At 42.7% G+C, this 10,370-nt stretch overlaps 1 long non-coding RNA gene across 1 annotated transcript; it reads right to left on the reverse strand.

The window, feature by feature from the left end:
* Window positions 1-770: 770 nt before the first annotated feature.
* On the reverse strand, window positions 771-10,103 carry LOC124035993. The gene is made up of 3 exons (XR_006838827.1): window positions 9,522-10,103; window positions 8,613-8,731; window positions 771-2,273 (listed from the first exon to the last, which is right to left on the reverse strand). It is a non-coding gene; the product is annotated as an uncharacterized LOC124035993 (long non-coding RNA).
* Window positions 10,104-10,370: the final 267 nt, after the last annotated feature.

Below are 10,370 nucleotides of genomic sequence, written 5' to 3' on the forward strand. Positions count from 1 at the left end.
ACCAGATAGGCTGTAATTAGTTTCACGTTCCGTTCTGTTGTATTTAGTTTCAGTTATTTCATGTACCTCGTATTTTCTTTCATTACAGTCATGAGTAACCTACACGCTGCATTTCGGTCCGACTCTCTTTCTTCAACAGACGAACGTCGTTACACCTGTGCTATACCCTAACCCATGGACACTGTTTTATTGTATCCAGGGGACCTCCTTGACTTTTTCTCCTCCATGGTAAATGCAGAGATTATAGTTGTTCCACAGTGACCTCCCACTAGTATCAGTCGGGCTGGGAGTAGGCCACAAAGGCTGACGGAGAGAGAATGTGGGAGTCTCTCCCACTGAAGAGACTCTCCCACTCAACCTGTGGTTTGGGTGTCTGACTCATTCACTATAGCCGTGATGTTACATCAGTCTTCCCAATTAAAACAAGTGCCCTCTTACACAAGCTTGATTAGGAAGGCCAATCTTCTGGTTTCTTGGATGGCTTGAGTTCGTGCATGCGTGGATGCATGCGTACACGTGTGTCCTTTCAAAATCCTGTTTTGTTTTTTTACATGTCTTGTCAATGCTGATTGGTGGTAATTGCCAACCTCCTGATTGTCAAACACTATTATGGCGCAATTCCACTGGATGAACGAAACCATGGTGGGCTGTGCCGGAACCAGAACAAACTAGCCTTGTTGGTTCTTGTTTGTTTTCCATTTGCAGTTGAACTGGAAACAGGACTAGGTTTAATTTGAGAAAAACTGTTAGTGTAAATTTTAAGACAGCGACCGATGACGCAATTCAACAGTGAAATTGTTGTGATCCTTGGTGACTGGCATTTTTAAGTATGGAGGAGTTGGCCGGGCTATTTTGTGTCATCCTTTTAAAATGTATTAATGGGCAGCAATCTAGACTGAATGAGAGGAGACAGCTGAAAAGAGATGGAGAAATACACCATGTAAGTTATTAACATGCGAGGAGAGGATCGAGTCAGCCGGTTGAAAGACCAGCTTACAAAACAAATGCTCCGTGAGAGGTACAGAATGTGCTTTTATTTGTTTAGCTAGCTGTTGTGTATCTGTCTTTGTGAATTCCTCAAAACTTATTTGGAATGAGGCCAGCCATTATAGTTTCTTGCAATAAGATGCAGTCCTGCAATACGGTATTACTCTTGCAGTATGCTGTGTGTGACAGGACCCTAGGAAGTATGCACAATGTATCTATCTAGCTGGCTACATAATGTGTATCTGTCTTTGTGATAGATATACATTGTACATACCTAGGCCTACATATTGCAAGAGTAATAATGCAGGACTGCACCTTATTGCACGTGTAATAGCTAGCTGTCCTCCTTCAATACTGCAAGAGTCATTTAGCACTCCTATGAGAAACACTTCCTGACCTAATCAGATGATAAGTAATCAACCCAATCAACTATCATTATCTCCAACTATGCTATGGTGAGTTGATGTCCCACTGACAAACAAACACAATGTTTAATGACAGATTTTCTTTTTTCCTTCTTTATGATTTTCTCAGACACCCAACTCCACCAACACAGTTTGGACAACAAAGCGCCTGGACCAAAACCAAACTATTAGCATGACAGACCAAGCCTGGCCACTTAGTTCAGTGGGTCTCTCCCTTTTTGGTTACTACACCCCCATCACATGATTTTACCCTGATTAATAAAGTACTGATATACTCCCTTGTGTTCATTTTACCATTAGAGATATGTTCTTATAAGTTTTGTTTCTTACTTCCTGTGAATAACCTACTACACAAGTGTATCTTCTATGTTCGACCAACGTTTGTTTTTTAATAAAAGTGTGTAAATCATGTCTAATCTTTATTTCCTACATTTAAAATCAACACAAGCATGTTTAAGAAATGTATTGCTCCAACATGTATATTTTAATTGTTTAACCGTAGGCTAAATTCAATGAACACTAATTGAAAGCCACATTCACAATGCGTTTGGTGTAGAGCAAATTTAAGAAAATAAAAAAATAAGCATTTTACATAAGAACTTCAGCCAGTTTAGTCTAGTGACACGTTGAGCTTTTATGGCTTGGACAAACTGTCGAAATACAGCTATGTAGGTGTTATTAAATTAGGCGGTCTGGGCCATCTCTGGCTGTCCTGTCTGCTGCCTCATCTTCACACAGCTGATTAAAGAGCTGATCCTGCTGCTGACACTGGGCCTCAAGTGTCTCCAGGTATGAGTCCTCAGTCTCACTCACGAAATTCAGGTATTCACTGGTTTTGCTTGCAGTGCGTTTTCTCTTCCCCTGGGAAAATATTTAGGCAGAAGTAATGACATGTTAAAAGGTCAGGAATGATAAGGTACACACTCCAAAGCAAACCTGAGGGCAGCGAGTGTGAGTTCAGTTTTGTTCTCCAGCCGTAACTGTCTCATCAAATGTATTCAATATTATCCCGGAAAGGCCACTCTGGGGCCAAGCAGATCAACCAGATACACCAATGATGCAAATAAAGGCAAGGTATTGGGCCATAATTTGATTCATTGAATCAGTGTTAACAGTTTTATATATAAATTCCTAGATCCACACTCCTTGAATAATTTTTAGGATCATAATCCTGCCATAACAAAATCCCTCTGTGGATGAGATTGCCCACCCCTGTTGAAGACTGCTAAGTTGTGCGATTAGGGCTAAACAATTGACAGTGAACTGTTTACCAACCAAGAATGGACCCTTGGTGCCTGGGGGTGCAGGGATCAGGAGTTGCAGGAGCATTGATTGTGTCGATGGACGCCGGGTGTCTGGGGGTGCAGAGCTCTGAGGTCGTAGGTTCACTATTCGAGCATGCAGCTTCCTCTGAGTCAGTAGGTTCAGGAATGTCCTCTATGTATGTTTGTATAATGTAAAGTCAGATACTCCGGCTAACGTCAAACATGTACTAAGTCCACAGCGTTGGCCTTCCATGGATATTTACATGACATGTTGTCATCCCTAGTTCACGTCTCGCACAGTGCTCACTCTCACAAGCTACAGCTAGCTACGCTGAAGACATTGGTAGCTAGCTAGATAGTAATTTGGCTAAAAAAACAGTGTATTGCCGTGCTGATCATCGCTGCTCGGCGTCATCATGGCTTCAAATATCCCTGTCTGATCCACTGTTGCTGTTGTGGTCTTTTTATATTTTTATATTCTTGTTGGAGTTTCTGAACTTTTTCCCTGCACTGTTTAACTGACCGATGGAATCCCATCTAGGCTACTGTATCCAGTATGTTTTTGAAGATCTTTTCATTCCTGGTGGGAGAATCCAGTTGCCACTGGATTCTCCAACTGACCAATTTGCTGCTTCCATTATTTGTTTTTGGCTTGAGAGTTATTCACTAGTGTCGCTGTACCAAGTTCTATCTTTGGCTGTACCGTTCGTGGTCAGATTGACCTTCTCTTATAAAAATGGCGCCAGTGACTTGTACATGAGTGCCAACATACGCGAGCGACACTGCGATATAATTGCACAAGACCAATCATTGAGTACGGCCATTTGTAAACCCACCCACCAGCCTACTTGGTTCGAGGTCAGTACCAGATATCAAACAAGACTGAATATCCTGCTTGGTTCCAGGAATCAAGCGGGCCGTGGGCAAATGGAAATGAAAGAGGAACTGTGATATTCACGGCCCAGCACGGCCCTGCAGTGGAAAAGCATCACTAGTTACCTAACAGTGTGAGGGCAGGCAAAAGCACAGTAGGACAGAGTGTGAAGGGAACAAGAGTGAATGGCCCTCAATGTATAGTAAGGGCATTTGAGGACACTGCCCACCACTGCCCAATTGCAATAATAATAATAATAATAATAAATGCCATTTAGCAGACGCTTTTATCCAAAGCAACTTCAATATCTAGTATCTAGCATACTATAACCTACAGGCATCAATATCCAACACATAAAGCAGATATTTTTCACCACTTCTTAGTGTTCACACAGTGAGAGCATTACAAATGCAGAGGGATAATGTCATTAGGAACTGGGTAAGTGTATATGGTGTACCTTTGAATTGCCAAAAGAGGAAGGTGAATGTCTTGAACACTCAATATGCCTTGGACACTGTCTTGGACACTCAAGTCCGAGGCAAGGTTAGGCCGCATGTAAGTATCACCAGGAATGGCTTCACCTGGTCTGGCTGATGTAACAATGCTACAACCCAGTGTCGGAAGCCAAAATACCCATAGAGGAAACAAGACACACTTAGCTGTGCTGAACCTTTGGCCCAGAAGCGCTGAGCTCTTACCTCATAGTGTGTCAGTTGAGAGTTGAGCAACAGGCAGGCTTATCTGTTACGTCACCCTGGACCTGGGACCCAGACTGGACATCCACTCAGGCCCTGTCCCTAGCCCAACCTAGGGCTCTCAGAGCGGGGGAGAGGTCAGAGAGAGAGGCCCCCCTCTGGGAACACCAGCTGGGCTTATCTCTACTGCTGCCCCTCTCTTGTCCTCTGTGTGTCTGTGTGTGTGTGTGTGTGTGTGTGTGTGTGTGTGTGTGTGTGTGTGTGTGTGTGTGTGTGTGTGTGTGTGTGTGTGTGTGTGTGTGTGTGTGTGTGTGTGTGTGTGAGAGATTCTGAGTACTATTGTGAGTTTCTGTGTATGTATGCACTATACAGAGGGCTTGAATTTGTTTCTGTGTGCTTGTGAGCATACAGTTGAAGTCAGAAGTTTACATACACCTTAGCCAAATACATTTAAACTCACGTTTTTCACAATTCCTGACATTTAATCCCAGTAAAAATTCCCTGTCTTAGGGCAGTTAGTATCACCACTTTATTTTAAGAATGTGAAATGTCAGAATAATAGTAGAGATAATTATTTATTTCAGCTTTTATTTCTTTCATCACATTCCCAGTGGGTCAGAAGTTTACATACATTCAATTAGTATTTGGTAGCATTGCCTTAAAATTGTTTAACTTGGGTCTAATGTTTCTCATAGCCTTCCACAAGCTTCCCACAATACGTTGGGTGAATTTTGGCCCATTTCTCCTGACAGAGCTGGTGTAACCTAGTCAGGTTTGTAGGCCTCCTTGCTCGCACACACTTTTTCAGTTCTGCCCACAAATGTTCTATGGGATTGAGGTCAGGGCTTTGTGATGACCACTCCAATACTTTGACCTTGTTGTCCTTAAGCGATTTTGAAACCACCACTTTGGAAGTATGCTTGGGGTCATTGTCCATTTGGAAGACCCATTTGCGACCAAGCTCTAACTTCCTGACTGATGTCTTGAGATGTTGCTTCAATATATCCACATAATTTTCCTTCTTAATGATTCCATTTATTTAGTGACGTGCACCAGGTGGACGGTGGATATAGATACTTTTGTACCCGTTTCCTCCAGCATCTTCACATGGTCCTTTGCTGTTGTTCGCACCAAAGTACGTTCATCTCTAGGAGACAGAACGCGTCTCCTTCCTGAGCGGTATGATGGCTGCGTGGTCACATGGTGTTTATACTTGCATTCTATGATTTGTTCAGATGAACGTGATACCTTTGGAAATTGCTCCCAAGGATGAACTAGACTTTGAGGTCTTGACTGATTTCTTTTGATTTTCCCATGATGTCAAGCAAAGAGGCAATGAGTTTGAAGGTAGGCCTTGAAATGCATCCACAGGTACACCTCCAATTGACTTAAATGAAGCTTCTAAAGCCATGACATCAGTTTCTGGAATGTTCTAAGCTGTTTAAAAGGCACAGTCAACTTACTGTATGTAAACTTCTGACCCACTGGAATTGTGATACAGTGAATTATAAGTGAAATAATTTGCCTGTAAACAATTGTTGGAAAAATTACATTTGTCATGCACAAAGTAGATGTCCTAACCAAAACTATAGTTTGTCAACAAGAAATTTGTGGAGTAGATGTCCTAACCAAAACTATAGTTTGTCAACAAGAAATGTGTGGAGTAGATGTCGTAACCAAAACTATAGTTTGTCAACAAGAAATTTGTGGAGTGGTTGAAAAAACTATAGTTTGTCAACAAGAAATTTTAATGACTCCAACCTAAGTTTGTCATGTAAAAAACTTTTAATGACTCCAACCTAAGTGTATGTAAACTTCCGACTTCAACTGTATGTGATTAACATGAATGTAAGCTTTCATGCATGATATACAGGACATGAATTTGATGTGTGTGTAAATATATAATTGTATATTATTACAAACGGTATATTTGTTTTTACTACAATAAAATATGCAAATCCAAAAAGATGTATCTATTGGAAAGGCAGTGCTTTGTAGATGTGTTATTACATAACTATGCACAAAAGTTGTGAAGTAGCAGCTGCAGTAGCCTCAGACCTCTGACACGTACAAAGTAACTTGAGTGTCCTGAATAATGAAATTCAGATGTCCAATGGATCCCTAAGAGGCTCTACGTTTTAAGGGGCTAATCCAAACTTCCACTGAAGTCTTCCTACGAATTTTCACTTAGTCATGCATTAATATCAATGGGAGACTGAGTGAAGATTCTACTTAAGTGGAAGTTAGGATTCACCCCGAAGAGCAGAGGACGCTGGAAAGAACTAGAAAGCTAGCGGCCTACTACTGTAAGAGACATGGCAAGGAGATTACTCTGTCTGTCCGTCTGTCTGTTATGCAGAGCATCGGGTTTTCTATGTTTTTGCACAAGGTGTTGTAACTGACCTAGTGCCTGACTCCCAACTCACACAATATATTGTACTGGCAAAACAAAGGCTTTCCCAATATCTAGCCCTCTTGTCTCAGTGTCCGGTTGTGTGTTACTCTCTGTTCTCTGTTGTTCCCCTGGCCATGTTACCCCAGAAACGCAAACTTGTCCTTTCTCTCTTCCTTAGGATCTGTGCTCTTTCTTTCCTCTCTGGGCAAACACTATCCCGGCTCCAGTTCTCCTCTCTGCCACCATACAAACACACACACGCAGGCCGCGCACACATTCTTTGCACACGGACACCCTGTTTAAAAAACAAAACCGGGTGGCAGCCAAACAAAGAGAGAAAGAATAGAACAGAAACTGTATGACTGCCATCCCTCTCTCTCTCTCTCTCTCACAATCACCTGCTTCTCTTCCACCACCTTCTCTCATTCTCTCCCTCTCCCTGAGACGACATTACTGCAGCAGAGTGACAAACATCATGTGGTTTAGAGAGAAGAACTTTGATCTGGCGTATATCTTTGTGAGTCTCTCTGTGAGTGTTTGATTGCCAAGGTGACAAGGGGTATGTATGTGTGAGAGAGTTTCCACATGTGTGCACTATGCAGTCTTTGTGTGTCTTCCTTTGTCTTTGCATGTAACTTTCCAAGACTGAATCAGACTGTTATGAAACATCCCTTGGTTTTGGCAGCTCTCTGTCCCTTGATAGAGAGTAGAATGCACACACACACAGCCCTCCCTACGTCCTCCTGCCCCATGCATTGGTCGGGGTATGCAGAGTTGAACAGTGGGGGGGGGTCGAAGGGTGTGTGTGTGCATGCTATTGCTCAACACACAGACAAACAGCGTCTTATATGGTTCCCATCTGCACGGAGCTGGCCCGCTAACCCTCCATTCAGCAGCATGGAATGTTTGGTGATCAACTCCACTGGAAAGCCCCGTTTATCAATACACACTCCCAGCCCCCTCAGGAGACTAACATATTCCACAGAGCAGGAAAGGCCTCACCCAAGGAAGAGAGGTTCAAATTCCACAGCTGATACAAAAACAGAGCAGAGGAACCGATGTCAACACTATCTGAACATCCCACCATTCACATCTCATGCAGTGGAAAATCAGACAGGGAGACAGGGAGAGAGAGACAGGGAGAGAGACAGGGTGAGAGAGACAGGGTGAGAGAGAGAGAGAGAGAGAGAGAGAGAGAGAGAGAGAGAGAGAGAGAGAGAGAGAGAGAGAGAGAGAGAGAGAGAGAGAGAGAGAGATAGATAGAGATTTTGGTCACACATGCTCCTAAATATTTGACCAAGTGGTCAAAAATGTCCATTTCAAAAAAACTTTTTTTGATCCTTCTGAAACTTTAGGACTATGTCAAGCAACAAGTTGTTGACAAAAATAATCTGAAAACATAAATATGGAGCCATCCCAGATTTGCCAAGCCCCAGCCACGATAACAAAAAAAAAAATATATATATATATAATAATTCAAATAGATATTTAGCTCCCAGTCAATGTCAGTATAACAAGACAAGAGTCTCATCTATTCAAATGCAATTGGAACCGAGTACATAGCCCGTAGAGTTCCAAAGATAGAGCCAAAAGTCTGATGGCACCGGCGCCCATATCGCCCATATCATTGGCCATTTTAGGTCGCACTTTCTGTCTCTGACAGAAAGTGTATTTCTTTTTTACCATCATTTACAATTGGGTGGGGGGGGGTGTTAAAGGACCCACATATCATAGATATTGTCATACAGTGGTGAATAATTATAAAGTAGGCCTCGCTAATTGGTACACAAAACAACATTTTTAAAAAGTTGCTGTTTAATTATTCATGTAATAGCCTAAGGTAGGTTATAAGGTTATGCAATCCAATGCAAGCGTGGTCAGTTACTTCTGTTACGTTTTTGCTGCATTGTTTATTCTTGTGATAAGACCTAGGTTAAATTCTATAATTACGGCACTCAACCAGGTGCTTACCTTCAATGGTCATTCGCCTCTGGAATCTTCACTGTTCTGCGTGGTCCACTTCACAGTCCTGGCTTTCCCTGTATTTAAGTTATTTTGGACAGCGCTCGTCTATTTCTCTTTCCATTTAGCTGCAAGGCACAACACACAATAACGATTCAGTAAACTACAATCCTGTATGATACGACATTTGTGAACACTTCATTTCTACTTGCAAGTTTTCCTTCTTGGTGAGACTTGACCCCTGTCTTTAGATGCCTTTTGAAGTGGTTTTGCTGGGACCACGACGCTCTGATACACTCCAGACTTTTCAGACGCCAGAAGGAATGCAATTACATGGAGCCTATTGCATATTGCAAAAAAAGTGTAGACAAACTTGTATTTTCCGGATATAGTCTTAAAATTATGAAAGTGTCATCCAATAACAGTCGCTATCAGGGCTGTCAAATCTTTCGTCTGCCTCTCTTGTCTGGGTGTTTGTTTACTGGTGCTGATGCGAGTTTTTCCACTTCCCTTTTGTTTCTTTCAAACCTAAACATGGGCTTTGTAGAAGCCTGCGCCCGACTTTCCTTGTCTAATTCATTCTCTTGCCTCCACCAAGACAACGCTGTAGACTACATATCATTTTGCGGATATTTCTTTATTCGCCTATTATCTATTCTAACCAGTGACTGGTCCTTTACTACGTTCCAAATCGAACTACTGCCTACGCGCAAATGTGTTTGCAATTAAGCCTATGACGAAAACACACGTGGTATCCACAACGTGATTCGCTTTTACATAAATAAAGGCTATACCAGTATTTATTTGTCAATGATGTAGGCACATTGAGACAAAAAATATATAAATTACATCTCAAGTCCTTGTTTCACCTCCAATCACACCCCATGCATGCGTTGCAAGACTGCGATGTATCCTCACCAAATTGGCCCGAAGTTCCTGGAGTCTCTGTGGTCTCTCCGTCCTGTCTCTCGCTCTCTGTTGCCACATGCTGTAAATGAACCCAGTTTCGCTCCAGCCCATCCAGCGACACAAACGCCAGTGCCTATCAACGAGAGCCGTGACGGTGACGACAGCCCGGCGCCAGTTCGCGAACGATTGGTTCTTTTTGAACGACTCTTTCTACTGACTCGAGAGTCATGATTCGTGTGATTCATGATTCGAGTGACTCGTTCGTTTTAGCTATTTGTTCGATCTCATGGACGCAATGAATTATACAGCAGGGTTAATACTCGCCCATCCGTTGACTCTAGAGACGTGCTCCAACCGACAACTGGCTGTCTGGTCCGGCGTTATGGGCCTGGCTCGCCCTACCGTACCGTGTTGTCCGTCGAAATTAAATATTGTAATATTTATCAGTTATTTGACCGAGACGCGCGCGGACAGAAAGACGCATAAAAATCTCAGTTAAAGCGTCCGAGCGAGCGAAACAACGCCTCTCTGTCTCAGTATATGTAGACTATGTATCTGATGCTGTCTGGACAAAAAGAGCAGCCTCTGGCATGCCATATTATTTCTGTCCAGGCAGCATCACATAGATGGGCTACATATATATAGTAAGACAGAGGTGCACTGTTTTGCTCGCTAGTTTCAGCAGAGAGGAAGAGGCGAAGCGAGCAGGCTCACTCTAGCCAACATCCGTCCAGAATAAACCCAATGCGTTTCTATGGGCATAATATGCAGACCCAAACTTGTCGCCTGCATTCCCTCCTTTGGTACAACGACTCCCATTTTTAGGGATGGTTTTAATACAGTCGTACCCTGTTGCAT

This window comes from Oncorhynchus gorbuscha, linkage group LG05 (assembly GCF_021184085.1).
Source record: "Oncorhynchus gorbuscha isolate QuinsamMale2020 ecotype Even-year linkage group LG05, OgorEven_v1.0, whole genome shotgun sequence".
Lineage (NCBI taxonomy): Eukaryota > Metazoa > Chordata > Actinopteri > Salmoniformes > Salmonidae > Oncorhynchus > Oncorhynchus gorbuscha.